Raw genomic sequence first — 16,526 nt, 5'->3', positions numbered from 1 at the left:
ACTGTGGGAATAAGAAACTGCTAAAAAGATCTCAAGAATGAAAGTCCGAGGCTGTTATAAGATTGGAGAAGGTGGGCATCGATCTTTTCTAGAGAAGGAGCCCACGCCGCTGGAAAATGGAAGCAACCGCTTCTGAGTTCTGTCCAGCGCCAACCCTGGCAGTGACGCTCAGCTTTGCCACCCCTGTGTATCACTAATGGGAGCTCCAGCAAGCTGGCAGTCAGGACTATTATCCTCCCTTTATAAATAAACAAAAGCCCTTAAAGGTGACGTGACTTGCCCAAGGTTATAGAAACCTGGCAGTGTGTCAGATGGAACTGTATGTGTTGGTGACATTATAAGCAAAAGGCGGAAGAGTGAGGGACAGATCTGCACCTCCTCTTAAGTTCACAAAACAATGGTCAAGGGCTCTGGAAGAGCTGCAAGTTTGCTTTGGATCCTGAGACCATTCGTGTCCTCCTGCCCCTCCCTGAGCTGCCTCCCAGCTACCCTGACCAGGGTTACTCACCTAGGTGGTTGCTCACTGGGTGCTGGTGCTCATGTCCCTTCTTGTAAGCTTCATGAAAGGCTATTTGTAATGAAGAGAAGGCACAACAAGGAAGAAGAACGATGCATCAAAGATCTTCCCTGAGGGCTTGAATTCAAAAGACAGTTTTCTTGGGAGGGACTCTGGTTTCCCTTTTATATTCTGCAGAAATGAATGGTCATCAGGATGACTGACAGAATTATGATGTTCCATTCCAACGTGGATAATTTTTATTTTTCACCTCTGGGGTTATTTCACTCCTCTCTGCTCTACTTCTCCCACAAAAAAGGAAAGTATAATGCTTGCTCACTGTGACAATGAGAAAGCAGCCCAGGGCAGTGCCATTCAAAGGAAACTGCTAATCCCACCAAGCACCCAAGGCAGGACTGGAAGTGCTAGTAAGAAAGTGTGTAGCATCACGGCCCACGCGGGTCTACTTATCACTTCGGACCCATGCCCAGGGAGCTCTGAGGCCCTGCAGAACCATATTCACAAGTCATGGCTAGGAACTTCTGGCCCCACAAGAAAAGCATTGAAAGAAATGAAGCAACAATGGTCTCATGTCTTGGCAGCATTCACAGGTTGCATCACTTTGCTATCCATTTTTTTTTTTTTTTGGTCCCTTTTTAAAGATGAGAGAGGGAAAGACAATATTAGTTACTATCACCCAGGGATCTCTGGTAATTTTTGGAGTGATGGGGAACATCATGAATTCCGTAAGAATAGACTGATTTCCTGGCAGGTTCCTCAAGTGACTTTTCACATTTCTCCATTTGTATGTCACTGAGTTTTCATACTTCTCCATTTTAACTCTATTTCCAATATCTAATTGGCTTCTTCTCAGGTAGTCTCTTGGGGAAAGGGATGGGTAACACAGTAATGCATAGTTGATACTGTCCACAGTCAGTCCAAATCATACTGGCTAGGCTCACTTTTCAGAAGCCACAAAGCAAGCAACCAACCACCAAAATTCACCATTGGGTTGCCCACCAAATACGTACAGTTAAGGCAGGTTAGGAAGAAAATAAGCTTATGATTCAACAGTATACCAACCCTTAATGAGGGCAGAGAACGAAAATGGCCCATGATTCCAAGAAACATTATCAATGTCAAATGTAGCTCAAAAACAGACCTCAGTGTACTCCCATGGTACAATCTCATACATTCTCTAATGCTGATAACCAAGTGACCAAGCACCAGTTAGTCCTGTCACAGCTCCTTCTATAGAGTCCGTGAACACACTGTCACTTCTTGAACTGAACTGAATTCCCAATATTGGACTGGATTCTCCAGCCCTGTCAGTCTTCTAGTAGGAGAAAAAGTGTTTCAGGAGCAATATAAAGCCCTGTTTTCCTACTTTCCAAAAGCCGTTTGGCCATTCATACATCTACCCTTATTCCTCACTCAGCACACAGTGAAGGAAGTCAGAGTCCATAAGTATTCTATCTGTGCCCATCACTCTGCCAGACAGTGAAGGCAAGGAGGGGCTTATCCAATAGAGACTTTCCAGAAAATGAAGAGACTCTTCCTAATAATCCCATATTTTTACTGCCCACTAGTCTGAAAGGCAAAGAGGCAGCATTTTCAACAGAGGAGATGAGATTTTCATGCTATAAATCTTCAGGCATTTGGGGGCACCAAGTGTTTTTTTTTTAAGATTTTATTTATTCATTTGAGACAGAGAGAGAGAGAGAGAAAGAGAATGAGCAGGGGAGAGACAGAGGGAGAAGCAGTTTCCCCGCTGAGCCAGGAACCCGATGTGGGGCTCGATCCCAGGACCCTGGGATCATGACCTGAGCTGAAGGCAGACGCTTAACCATCTGAGCCACCCAGGCGCCCCGGCACCAAGTGTTTTGATGTAATTGCAGTAAACCTAAAATAATTTGCAAGTTGTGTGTGTGTGTGCAATGCATGGAAAGAATTTTAATATGAGAAAGACATCAGATCAGTTTTGCAGAAAGAAAAATCTTTAAACTATTCCTGGATGTAGCTTACACAAAATCTAGGTACTTGTTTAATTTCTGGAATTAATTAGCAAATGTTTGTCCAAAACATGGGCTTAAAAGACTTCTATTGATAGCATAGCCCTTCTCTAAAATTGCTGCAACGCATTTTGATCATTTTTAGAAAAGGCACACTACAAGAAGCTTTGGCATGTAAAACATTCTTCTGAGATGTCTACATGAATCTCAGGGTCAGTTAATTATATTGAACTTCATATGTCTTCAAGTAACTCGTGGCATGCCAAATTTACATCTCATAACTATCTTATTTTACATGATTTCTTAAGTAAGACTAACCAATGAAATTTGAGCAAACTGATCAACGGATGCAATGGCTGAAGCATTATTTGGTTACACTGTGTGCTTAGCCCAGTCTCCAGACATATTTTTTTCTCCTATTCTGCAGACAGACTCTCTGACCATGTCTAGTTATGCTCAGTCTTTGGCTGTTCCCCTAAAGGGATTATCTGAGGGTCACGATTTTTCCTCTTTGAATGACTATCTGACATAATTCCCACTGGGATACTGCTATTTTTCATATCAGCTTATATCGGAAGTTATTGATTCCCACTTGCCCCAAGCCAAGGTCATAACAGCATGTTGGAATCAAATATTTTCTATTGTTCCAACACAGATACAATAAAAAGACATTTATAGAGTGCCTAATATATGCTTGACACTCTGCTAAGTGCTCAAGATACAGAAATGAGTAGCTCACGGTTTTGCCCAGAGAAGACCAACATCTTGTAGAGTAGATGAAGCAACAAGGAGCCAACGCATCATCGTGTGAGACTATAAGGGCAGTGACAACGGAACACAGCACAGAAAAGTTCTAGATGGATGCTCAAGAAGACCTCCAGAGAAGCTGAGGTCCAAGTGCTATTTTAAAGAAAGGGAAATTAGAATTTGCACCCTTCCTTTTCAAGAATTCAGACTTTAAAGGGCAAGCTGCTGCCTTTTCGAAATTTGCCTAACTATCCTAAGAAGGAGAAAATACAAGAGTTAAGATAGTTGTGGTGGCCATGACTAAGGAGGATTTGATCCCCTGGAGAAGGAAGGTAACAGGAGGGTTCAGAGAGATCCTTCTAATTGAAAAGGCAGGAACAGGAAGAATTAAAACCTCACCCTGAAATAGAGCCAGTGCCTCATTCACATTCCTTGAACTTGGAGCTTTAATTTAGAATCGTTCTCTGCAGCCCAGACCTCACATGCTCTCCCAAACCCCGGGGACCTTTGCCTGGTGAACTGTCTTGTTATACATCTGATCTCTAGTCAGTTATGACTTGAATTTTATTTACCCTGGGAGCAACCTTAAACAGAAATAAAGAACAAAACACTGGAGAAATAGCAGAGAAGTCTTCTGATGTCAGCAGCTGGTACCAGTTTGGAAGCTCAAGGTTAAAGGGTAGGGATGACCCACCCACACCCATCCCAACAGCCTCCATCACCATCCGAACTCCAAGTCCAACTTTAGCACCGCTCAGCTGAAGCAGGAGGTAAGCTGGAAGGGTAAGCTTAGTAGCTGGAAATCCTTCTCAGTTTTCTTAAGTTGGCTTAAGTAAATCTTTAGTGTGTCAGTGAAAATTTTCACCATCTTAAACAGTGCACCTGCTTCCCGAAGTTGGGCCAACATGTCGTGGAGCTGTCTGATACTTTTTAGAAACTCAGATTGTAAGTCACACTCCTAACGGATCAACTCACATGTTGGTTTCATTCTTTCACCCACTGAAAGAAAGAACATATGTAAGAGTTAATTAGGATAGATTTGACTACATAAATACTTAAAACTCCTTTTACAAACACCATATGGAAAGGTAACAATAGATATGGTGAACAGGAAAGTATATTTGCAACATAAATAACAGGCAAATTTTGCTATCCCTGAAGAGAACTTGCAAATCCATCCCAACTAGAGGCAATATCCCAGTAGAAAGCTGAGCAGAAAATGAACTGACAGTTCTCAAAAGAAAGATAATTGACCTATAATCACTTAAAGAGCTGTTTAGCCACACTAAAAATGAAATAAAGGCAAATTTGAATGGTGAGATAACATCTCCTTTTTATGAGATTGGCAAAATTTGGGTAACACCAGGCATCGGTGAGCAGGTGGGAAACAGGTGCTTTCACACACAGAGATGATACAAATGCGAAATGCTGCAACCTCCTTTCTTAAGGGCAGCTGTCAAACCACATAAAAATGTCTCACAGTGGGTAATTTCTGACTTAGCAAATTCACTGCTAGGACTTGCTGTTAGACAATAATAGAAGAGGGCATTAAAAATTTCCCATACTACACATATATCTAGGTAAGGCTTGTTTTATACCTGCAAATTTTGCCAAGGGCGGGTGGAAGCCACACAGAGGCATGCGCATGCACGAGGCGACTGGGCCGCAATCTCATAGGATGAGCTCCATCTCGCAGCCGGGGTTCAGAGCTTGAACTCTGTCACCAATAGATCCGTGATTACATCTATGTCTACCAGTTACAAGCTGTGTGACCTGGGTGAGTCATTTGACCTCTGTAAGCCTCAGTTATCTCATCTTTAGCAACGAGGACAATACTACCACCTGTGTTTTAGGATCGAGCCGAATTGGGTGAGAGTATGAAAGTGACGCTCTCGGCACACCGTTTGCAGAATAACCACCGCCACCGAGCCTCTTGATCCAATGCGGCCAGCTTCTGTGCAAAATGACAAACTAGACAGACCCAAGGTTTTACCTCTTCATCTTCCCAAGACCTTATCAAAAAAAAAGCATGTTTTGGGGCGCCTGGGTGGCTCGGTCAGCTTAGCATCTGCCTTCGGCTCAGGTCATGATCCCGGGGTCCTGGCATTGAGTCCCGCATGGGGCTCCCTGCTCGGCGGGGAGCCTGCTTCACTCTCTCCCTCCCTCACCCCCTGCTTTCTCTCTATCTCAAGTAAATAAATAAAATCTTTAAAGAAAATAAAAACGTGTTTTAGGGGCTCCTGGGTGGCTCAGTCGTTAAGCGTCTGCCTTCGGCTCAGGTCATAATCCCAGGGTCCTGGGATCGAGCCCCGCATCGGGCTCCCTGATCCGGGAAGCCTGCTTCTCCCTCTCCCACTCCCCCTGCTTGTGTTCCCTCTCTCGCTGTGTCTCTCTCTGTCAAATAAATAAATAAAATCTTTTTTAAAAAAAAGCATGTTTAAAAAAAATAAACTCAGAGAAGACATTACCAAAAAAAAAGAACAATCTAAATACATTTTCCTTAGTGATTAAAATTATTACTGTTATAAAAAAAATGGATAGTCTGGGGAAAACCATGTTGAAGTTTTTTTCAAAACTTAGAGCAAAATGACATTGGTGGAAATGTAAGGTAAAAGGTAATTAAATAGTAATAACAAAAATTAGATAGCCAACATATACTAAGAACACTTGAATATGTGCCAGGCACTGATTTATACCTTTTCCATGCATTATTTCGATCAGTCCTCCCAGAAAATCTGTGAGGTAGCTAGTAATATCATTCCCTCTCTTTACAATGGGAGAGATGAAGAAGGCCGTAAGCAATTAAGAACTTTCCCCTAGGTCACAGCTAGTATGTAGTGCATTTAGGATTTGCACAGAGCCAGGGTCACTGTGCTGGATTGTCTGTCACTTTGGCATGTCTGCTGCCCCTGCTGAGGACCTCTCTGCATCACAAAGAAGCAGGACCTGCATCTCCCAGACTGTCCTCCCCCCAGGGTTTCAGGTTAGAGCCTGCAGGGGGTATCTGTAATTTGGAAGGCGGGACAGTAGAGGCGTTGTTCCCCAGAGCAGTGGTCATCAGACACACAGGTGGAAGATGCCTACGAGGTCTAAAGCAGCTGCAAGGTGAACATCACTGCTGGGATTGCACACTGAGCTAGTCAGTAACAGTTCAAGAAACTTGCCCTCTTCCAGCCTTTGCAATGTTTGTTCCTTATGTTAAAACATTTCCTACTGAAAACACACAGAAAGACTTTTGTTTTCCTGATCAAACTCTGACTGATTCAGGCTCGAAACACTGAGACCCAATCCAGGAAGTCCCATATCTAACTAATAGGTGTCCCAGAAACAGCACAGAAAATTGAAGGGGAAAAAAATAGCCAAAAGCAGAATCTTAGTGCTCAGACGTCACAATGCTTAGGTTAAAAGAGCTCATGCAGAGCAAAATGAATTTAAAAACAAACAAAAAACCCCCAGTGAAACAAGGAAACAAAAACCCAAAACAACTAAGCAACCTGTCATATTTTAGAATGCCAAAGATTAAAGGAATAAAAGAACTTTCAGAGAGGAAAAAAAGGAACATACAAGACTGTGAATTACACCAGCTTCTGACCTCTCACAACATCGCCGGATGGTGCTCGAAGGTGTTGGGGAAATGCCTTCAAAGATCTGAGAGGACATGATTTCAACCCAAAATTCTGCACCTAGCCCAACTATAAATGCAAGGTTAGAGTAAAATATAGACATTTTTGGTAGGTAAAGTAAGGATTGCAAAATTTTAACTTCCATGCACGACTTTTTTAAACAAGGACGGAATCCTAGTTCACTTAATAAACTTTCTGTAGAATGCAAGATGATGTATAATCACTTTAATTCTATGGATTTATTGCCATGAGTATTAAAAAATATATAGCAGAACAAGCTTGCACATTCACGTATATTGTTTAGAACAAAAGTTTTGGAGGTACTTAGAAAAAAAAGAAATAGGGGCACCTGGGTGGCTCAGCTGGTTTAGCGGCTGCCTTCGGCCCAGGTCATGATCTCAGGGTCCTGGGATCGAGCCCCACGTCGGGCTCCCTGCTCCACGGAGAGCCTGCTTCTCCCTCTCCCTCTGCCTGCCACTCTGCCTATCTGTACTCTCTGTCTCTCTGTCAAATAAATAAAATCTTAAAAAAAGAAAAAGAAAAAAAGAAATAGTATTTGAATATGGCAAGATTGTAAAGAGAGGACATGAATGACTGAAGTTTGGGAAACACTTGGCTAAAGTAAATGACAATATATTACCTCTTCCAAATATATTTCCATTTTAAAAGAAGAGACTTAAAAGACACTGCAGAGGCCAAAGCAGGAACTCATCGGCCACAGCAAGGCCAGGACAGAGGAGCTCCAGAACTGTGGTTTGTCACCCGCCCCGAAGACAGCCCCATTTCCTTTGCTTAGATTCCATATTCCTCGCCCTCCCCATGGAAGCCTCTGTTTTGGCTTTCCCAGAAAGGGTCTCCGGCAGAGAAGAAAGTGTGAGGACCCAGGTGAACTGAGGGCTCTCAATTGCCTACAAGTTCCATTTCTCATGATAAAGTAGTGCATGAGCAACCTGGCTCATACCAACACCTTTATTTTTCCTCCCTCCTATTTCTATTATTTTTTTATCTTGTTGGTTTATGTCTTTCTGTGTAATTTCAAATCTTATTTGGAATGAGGAAGAGTTTATCTAAATAACATTAATGACATAAGCTCACTAACCTGTGGGCACACGGATACACTGGAATTTCTGGTCCTAAATTGCTGGAATTAACCTCGTAGTCAGGGTTCTTGGTTCCACAGACAGACGCTAACTCTGCTTTAAGGAGGAAAGGAATTTATTGGAAGGCTGTCACATAGTTGACAGAATGGGTAGGAAGTCTGGAGAGCAACACAGGAGGAGACGAGGCCGGTAAGACAGAGCCAAGATGGCATCACAGAACAGTCCAGAGGCTGTCACACCCACCCGCTATGGATCCACTGGCCACAGCTGGACGCCCCCCTCCCTCAGGGGCACTGGCCATCATCTGGGAAGGCCTCCCGCACATCTGCATTCTTCAGCCAAGCTTGAAGTCTCTGGCAGATGCAGCTGGTGGCCTGAACTGCCAGGGAACCAGGGGAGGAAACAGCGGGCCCTCCGGGCTTGGGTCTCTTTATCAGGATTCCCTGCAATAGGAAGACAGGGTAGGCAAGAATAACAAAAGCCCACTTCGCTTGGTGACTTTGTGGGGCCCTAACTGAGCAGCCATGTGTCTCTTTATGCTCACCTCACTTCCCTGGTTACATTGAGCAGTTGACAAAACAGAATGTTGGTGTTAAGAGTAATTACATTAACATAATATCTATTTCCTTTTCTTTCAAAGTCAGGATTCAAACATGAGTTTCTCATTTAAAATTTTGGAGTCTTTTTATTTGTACTTCTAAATAAACTTGGACAAGGCTGAGGAGTATTTCCTGTCAAATTCTATTGAGACATAAGTTTCAGATTACCTGTGAGTCTTTTTCATTTACAAGAAAAATCCCTTTTGAGGATAAGTTCAAAGAGACTAAATTTTCTAATGTAATTAACCACCGACAATGTTAGATGCTTATTTCATGAATTCTTGAGAGAGATTTTAAACTGTGATAGTGCAAAACCACTGACCTGCTTAACTTGAGAACCAAGTAGATGTCTCTAGTAAATTCTGGAAAAAAGAAAAATCAGTGGGGAAACAAAGACATCTATTTTAGTGGTGTATGAAAAATGATGTAGGTGCATATATAAAGTAATTAATATCAACTATGGGTTGATACTCTGCACCCAATTATATTCACAAGCAAGATTTCTGTTTTACTGGATCTGACTCTACACCGAGTGATTACAGGAACATTCCCCAGGTTTGTTTTAATCTCCTTTACATTTTATGTCCTGGAGGGTGGTGGTGTTCAATTTAATTTGTCAACCTATGTTAATTTTACAAGAATCCAGATCAAACTGCTGTGTAAACAAGGAGTGCCTTGCAGAGTTTTTTGGTGATTAAGCTGGAGAAGTCACAGCTGAACCCAAAAATACGCTGCCAGGGGTGATTTTTCATTTTTCTCCCTATAATTTTAATGGCTCCAATGAAAGAGCTGCTTTTCTTTAACAATAGTATCTTTGTTAAAAGTCCTTTAAAGAACTCTTCCACTACACTGAAACAGTCTAATTAAACCACTCATATAACAAAGATACCAGCAGTTGCTAAATCCAAAAACTATAATTCCATCTCACGGCAGAAATTTTTAAAGGTGATTTTTTTTTTCAACATTTAGCTCGATTCCCAGTTTAGGGGACTCCTGTCCATTCGGCATTTCTTTGCAGAGATACATCATTCATCTATGAGACTTACTACAATGGGATATTATTTTCCTCAACAGAGGTTGTTATTGAAACTGCAGATTATCAAGGCAGCTGTCCGATTAAGTTTTTATAAAAGATTAGGGGCTTATATGAGCACCCAACAGCTGCACCAGTGAGGATAAAACTGGGGTTCCTAAATCGTATGCTTCTTGGTATATGCAATGAAATGATATATTCTTTACCCATGCCGCAAAATACTCATATTTAAAGGAAAAATCAAATTAGGAACAAAACCTCATTCATCTGAGAGCAAAACACTGTGTGAACAAAAATGAAGAATAAACAGAAATATATAAAACGTTGCCCTCCTCTGGAGGAGTCTACCATGGTCTCAGGTGGCATGATGAAAAATTTCAAAGCACTAAATAAAATTAAAGATTTAAGGAAAAGTTTGGGGCATTGAAGAAATTCTGCGAGTTAGTGCATGAGTCAGTACTGAAGAATATGGATATCTGCTATGGAATCTCACAGGCAAGAGCACTTCGGGGCCAGAGGTTAAAGCAGACAGTTGATGTCATTTATCAATGAAGACCTCTGAGAAAAGTCATCAGGATTGTCTGAAGTGTACTGTGTTAAAGTTGAAAGTGACCCAGAAGAACATCTCCTCCTCCAGTGGTCCCTAAACTTAACTGTTGACAAAAATCAGATGAGAAACCTCCTAGAAATAAAAGAAATAAATCAAAATAAAAAAAATTTTAAAAATAAACAAATTTAAAAATAAAATAAATAAACAAACTATATGGTGCTTTCCTCAGCCCTATTGAACATATATGCCAAGGATTATGTGAACCTTCTTTTATTAAATTTTAAATAATGTTTAACTGACTCAGAAGGCCCAAGAAACTGTATTTTTGCCCCAGGTGATTATTTTCAACCGGAAGTTTGAGAAAAACTCTTCTAAGTTAACTTTGTGAACTCAGAAAAAAAAAACATTACACAAGTACTAAATGTGAAAAACAAAAACAAAACAAACCAGATGGGAACAAAGATGCGTGTGTGTGTGTGTGTGTGTGTATGTGTGTGTGTGTGTGAGCATGTGTGTGTGTGTGTGTGTGTGTGTGTGTGTGTGTGTGTGTGTGTGTGTGTGTGTATGTGTGATCACCTTCAGGCGGAGCAGGGAGAGGAAATGTGTGCAAGGTCCAGGGCCGAAGAGCTATGGCCCAGTGTCTTTCTTGTAATTGACCCTCAAGAAATACCTGGTACTGGCTGAATTAAAAATTAAGCAAAGAGGGGCATCTGGGTGGCTCAGTAGGTTGAGCGTCTGATTCTTGATTTCGGCTCAGGTTATGATCTCAAGGTTGTGAGATGAAGCCCTGTGTTGGCTCTGCGCTGAGTGTAAAGCCTGTTTGAGTTTCTCTTCCTCCCCTCTCCCTCTCCCTCTGCCTCCCTCTCTCTCCCTTGCCCTCTGCCCTCTCTCTGCCCCCCTCATTCTCCCTCTCTCTAAAAAAAAAAGAAAAGAATAAAAATAAAATAAAGAAAATGAAGCAAAAACAAAACAGGTTGTAACCCTCAGTGATGACCTATTTATTACCACCTTACATTCAATTCATTTGTAAAGTCTCTGTTGGGGACACAGGCATGCACCTTAAAGAGTCTCTTGTGGATTGTGTAGCAAGACTGAGTGAAAACACTCAGTACCTGGGAAAAATGTAAACACCAGGGAGGTAAAGAGATTTGAAGTAGAGAGTTGAAGTTTAAGAAAAGGAGACTCCAGGCTGTGTCACAGAGAACATATCCAGATGCTTATATTAGATTGTGGTAGATTTTGCTAAAGCATGTGATAGAATGAATAGTTCTCAATTTTAAATTATTTTTATTCAATAATTTTAAACTAGCTTCGAAGACCTTGAAGAAAATTACTTAAAAGTAGCCCAAGCCCTCAGCAAACCACAGAAACATAAACTGTCATCTGGGGGATAATCTCACCGTGACAGGATGGAGCAGATGACCTAAGGCTTTCTCCACCAGCTCCCACCACGCATGCTCGGCTTCTCTGCCTTCCTCAGCCAGGGATACTTTCTAAACTTCACTGTGTGTGTGTGTACATTTTTTTGCAAAAGAAATGCCTGTACTTATATCCTAGTACATTCTAAAATTCTCTTTTCATACAGACTCCTGCTTTTTAAAAAGATTTTATTTTATTTTATTTATTTATTTATTTGAGAAAGAGAGAGAGCGTGCGGGGGAGGGGTAGAGGGAAAGGAGAGAGAGAATCTCAAGCAGACTCCACGCTCAGCATGGAGCCCAACACGGGGCTCAATCCCGAGGTCATGACCTGAGCCGAAATCAAGAGTCAGACCCTTAACCGACTGAGCTACCCAGGTGCCCCTCCCCACTTTTCTAATATTGAATTTGTGAGTCACTTTAATAAAAAGTTGATTTACAAAACAAATAGAAATAATAATGTTTTGACATTAATGGTTTATTTCTTCACTTTTTGAATATACACACACACACGTATATATATATATATATATATATATATATATATATTTTTTTTTTTTTTTAATACCAGCATCGGAGTCTACTAGGAACATCAAATTGTCACTAAATTCTTTTCAAACAAAATATTCAAATGTGTTTTTTTGCTGTGGGCATAGCTTGAAAAATGCATGCCTTGACATTTCTCACAGGACCAAATCCATGGGAAGGGTGAGTCAACAACCATGATGAAATCATGACTCTACTAGACTCGGGAGAGACGGATGCAACACGTCATACTTTGCTAACGGGTCCTATCAGGGTGGGGCCCCAGCCACCTGGAGCCTGTACGTATCATTCAGGATGCCAGGATGAATGTAGAGTTCACAGGGCAGTTTAAGGAAAGAAAGGAAAAAGAAAGATTACTGTTTCTCAGAGCTGATTAGAGTGAAAATGTAATTATATGTATTATTATATTATATGTAATATAATATATAAAATTATATATATTTAATTTTTTCAATTGTCTATATTTCCACATCTATATTTCTATATCTCCCACATACATGTACATAGGCAGTAGGGAATTTTTGTTTTAGCGTGTGGATTTACTGTTTGTACCAGTTGAGTTTAAGATGACAAAAAGAAATAATAATAACACCTACTAAATGCCAGCATTGGACATTATCCAAATCAGTCTTCATAGCAACCCTATGGTTATCATTTTTTCCCCAATCTATAGGAGAGGAACCCAACCCAAGTCTCAGAGAGGTTAAGTAACTTGTGCAAAGGCACACAGCTATTAAGAGATCAGTCAGATTTTGGCCTCGGGCTTATCTTTTTCCAAAATTTTTATTCAAAATTTTATGTTGCGATTAAAATATTTAGTTTTGTTTCATAATAGCGACAACATGCAATCTGTGAGGCAAGGATCTTTGAGGCAGAGAACGTGGTGTACGTGTCAGAAAGGGAAGACCACGTGAAGGCCCAGTATCGTCATTTTCTCACATTGGATTTGGGCTGGAGCCACCACACTTCTGCAAGAGCGTCTCAGGAAAGATTGCTAGGCAGGGGCTCCCCGTCCACCAGGTCAGGGTTTAATACCCATCACACAGCTTGTCTTCATTCGCATGGGGCTAACCCATGCTCGGGGCCTGTGTTCTTCTGTAAGTCTACAGTGAATTAGAGTCAGACTGGCTTAGCAGCACAGAGTACTGAGCAAAACTCTTTTGAAACTCAAAAATAGCTTCTGGCAACAGAAACCAAGTTTTCATGCGTATTTTACCTTATTTAGAGACAGAAGCTGGACCCCAGAGACCCTGTCAAACCAGAACTTCATGTTAGTGAATCTTTGTTGAGATAAAATAACATATCCCACCCCAAAGATGCTAAACACAGGTCATATCCATAACCGTAGTTTCCATTTTCTGGCAGAGTTGAATAAAATTTCCTACTATTTTTCTATTAGGAAAAGCAGCATCTCACATAACAAGAAAGGCTTTTGTAACAAATTCGCAAACTTGGAATAATTTCTATTGAAAGTTAGGCTTACGTGGTTATTAGAAGGCAGATTTGTGTTGGACTGGGGACCCATTTTACACTGGTCTCTGGAGAAGGAACTGGAGGGAAGAAAAGTTTTTCTATTTTCTTGTCTCTGCAACGTGCATTCAGTTTGAGTTTTTCCCACTGAGAGGCAGGCGGGACCAGCGAGCCCAAGACCACGACAAAGCTTGAGTCAGAGCTTACATTTGAAAACTGAAGCCATGAGGTCTCCCATTTTCAGCTTTAGTTGCTTCACCCTGTGTCTTGAATTTTAGGCAGGGCAGGCAGGAGAGAGGCGGACAGGATGCCACTTGCCTCATGGGTAGCACTGTTCAGAGCCTTTAAAACCAAGCATGTTTGGAACACTAACCCTGGTTCTGCCATTCTTTAATTCAGTCTAGAACCACAGATTTAGTCAAACTTATTTTTCTCTTCTGACATGAAGAGTAACTTGAAGCTAATTGCCCAGACTGGAAATTGAGCAAGTGGTTCCAAAAACAGAAGTGGGTGATGCATGCACACGGGAGTGGATAAAGCTCAAAGTCGCCTCATGCATGTCGATTCAGAAAGGAACAGACGCTGTTGATGAAATTTATCACACAAGATGGGATTGCAAGCAAATCCTTCATCCTAAAAAGGACAGAAACCCAGAAGGGAATGACTGGGGAGATGAGTCACTAGCAGCTGTTAAGAATCATAGACCTCTATTCCTGATTTAACTCTCTCCTTTATCTGCCCCAGAAGCCCGAGGTTCTCAAACTCTGGCTGCTCAGAATCAGCTTGAGGGCTTGTTAAAATACGGATTGCTGAGCCTGATCTTCAGAGTTTCTGATTCAGTGGGTCTGGGTGGGGCCAGAGACTCTCATTGCTTGCGTTTCCTGGTGATGTTGCTGCTGGCCAAGGATACCGAACTGTAAGAAGCCGGGGTCTAAGTAATACCCGTTTCAGAATTGAGCCCAAGACCAGTTTATCTACCAGGAAAACCAGAGCAATATTTCTTTAAAAAATGGTACTGTCATGGTAAGCTAAAAGCTGGAAGGAGAAGCCAAAGGACCATATTTTATTGAACAAGTGATGCCCCCTATTCTGGGGGATATCCGGAGAATTCTCACAAGATTCAACCCAGGACCGGGAGCAATGTGGGCCAAGGTTGGCCTGTCCTTGGAGAGGCAGGAAGAAGGTGTCAGTTCACTGGTGCCAGACTTGATTTAGATTTGAGACCCCAGTCTACCCCCTAAGGGTATGAACTCGTTCAGTCACTTAGCATTTCTTTTTTTTTAATTAATTAATTATTTTTTTTTTTTACGTAGTGTTCCATGATTCGTTGTTTGCGTTAACACCCAGTGCTCCATGCAGTACATGCCCTCTTTAATACCCATCACTGGGCTAACCCATCCCCCCACCCCCCTCCCCTCTAAAACCCTCAGTTTGTTTCTCAGAGTCCATAGTCTCTTATGATTCATCTCCCCCTCCAAATCTCTCCCCTTCATTAGCGCTCACCATAGCACATACCCTCCCCAATATTATCACCCAGCTACCCCATCCCTCCCACACCCCACCATTCCAGCAACCCTCAGTTTGTTTCCTGAGATTAAGAATTCCTATCTCACTTAGCATTTCTAAACTGCAGTCTCCTCACATGTAAAAATCAGGAAAATGATACCACCGATATGGAAGGGAGATATTTAGAAATCTTTAGCATAGTGGTTCATGTGTAATAAGGCTTGGGTAAATGCTAGCTAATTAGGTACTGTTTAATAATATAACTAGTCGTATCCCACCATTACTATATAGCCTGTATGTATAACACTTTTACTACATTCTACAAATTTTGAGGAGTCTGTCTCGTCTTCAGGTATGGGAAACTGAGGCACTGAGAGGCTAAGTATCTTGCCCGGGGGCATCCTATGGAGCTCTCTGAAGTTAATGCCCCGCAATGCCGCTATTAGCATCATTCTAATCCCAGATATTTAAGTGTGATCTGATCCAGACCTTCTGGACAACCCTCCCCGAGAACCTGGCCATCCTCTTCGGGATTAAAGGAGGAGGTATTATTACTTCAGCTCCCCCTGGAGTCTCGCTCTGCCTTTTTTGGCGCACAAGCTGCCGTATGTAGTTTGTGTCTGAAATGGAAAATTTCTGTAACACAATACCCAGCTCTGATCCCCACAGACTCTCTCTAGCTTTTTTTTTTTTTTTTTTTTGGTTTGGGTTAAACTATGACTTCATAAGCAAAAAGAAGCCTCATTTCCCAGTGTTCTTAGCAGATTCATAAACATTACAGATTCAAAACCCTCCGGTTCCTAGGAATTCCAAAGAATTAATTTCCCTTTTCTGAAAAAGCAGAGCGATGACTGAGAAGTGAGAAGAGAAATGGGAAAATTAAAACTATCTGCCCTGGGGCGCCTGGGTGGCTCAGTCCTTAAGCGTCTGCCTTCGGCTCAGGTCTTGGTCCCAGGGTCCTGGGATGGAGCCCCGCATTCGGGCTCCCTGCTCAGCAGGAAGCCTGCTTCTCCCTCTCTCCCTCTCCGAGCTTGTGTTCCTTCTCTCGCTGTGTCTCTCTCTGTCAAATAAATAAAATCTTTAAAAAAAAAAAAAAAACTACTTGCCCTGCAGGACCCGTGGCTCTGCGGGGGCCGTCCTCTTCTACCGCTCCCCTCCCCCAGCGTGGTGTGATCCCCCCGCACTCCCATAGGTGCCCCCAAGGAACGACAAGAAAGCATGGTGCCCTTAGCTTGATGACCCTGCCTGAACCTGGGTGTGTTGGACAACCAAGCAATGGAAAGCAAGGGTTAGAGTTTCGATCCGTTTACTCACTAGCATTTTTCCCTCCTAGAGCATCAACCCTCCACAAACCGTGTCTAATGCGAGCCTGGACAAATCTGAACAGAGCAGTGGGTCTCCACGGACTGATTTGCCCCCCTGACAA

General features: G+C 42.1%; 1 protein-coding gene across 11 annotated transcripts in view; it reads left to right on the top strand.

Moving 5' to 3' along the window:
- The window catches only part of PHLDB2 (pleckstrin homology like domain family B member 2), a 214,653-nt gene that overhangs the window by 6,689 nt on the left and 191,438 nt on the right, over window positions 1–16,526 (top strand). The gene's annotated exons all lie outside the window — the stretch shown is intronic.

This window comes from Zalophus californianus, chromosome 1 (assembly GCF_009762305.2).
Source record: "Zalophus californianus isolate mZalCal1 chromosome 1, mZalCal1.pri.v2, whole genome shotgun sequence".
NCBI classification, from domain to species: domain Eukaryota; kingdom Metazoa; phylum Chordata; class Mammalia; order Carnivora; family Otariidae; genus Zalophus; species Zalophus californianus.
This window is presented reverse-complemented; position numbering and strand designations above follow the sequence as displayed.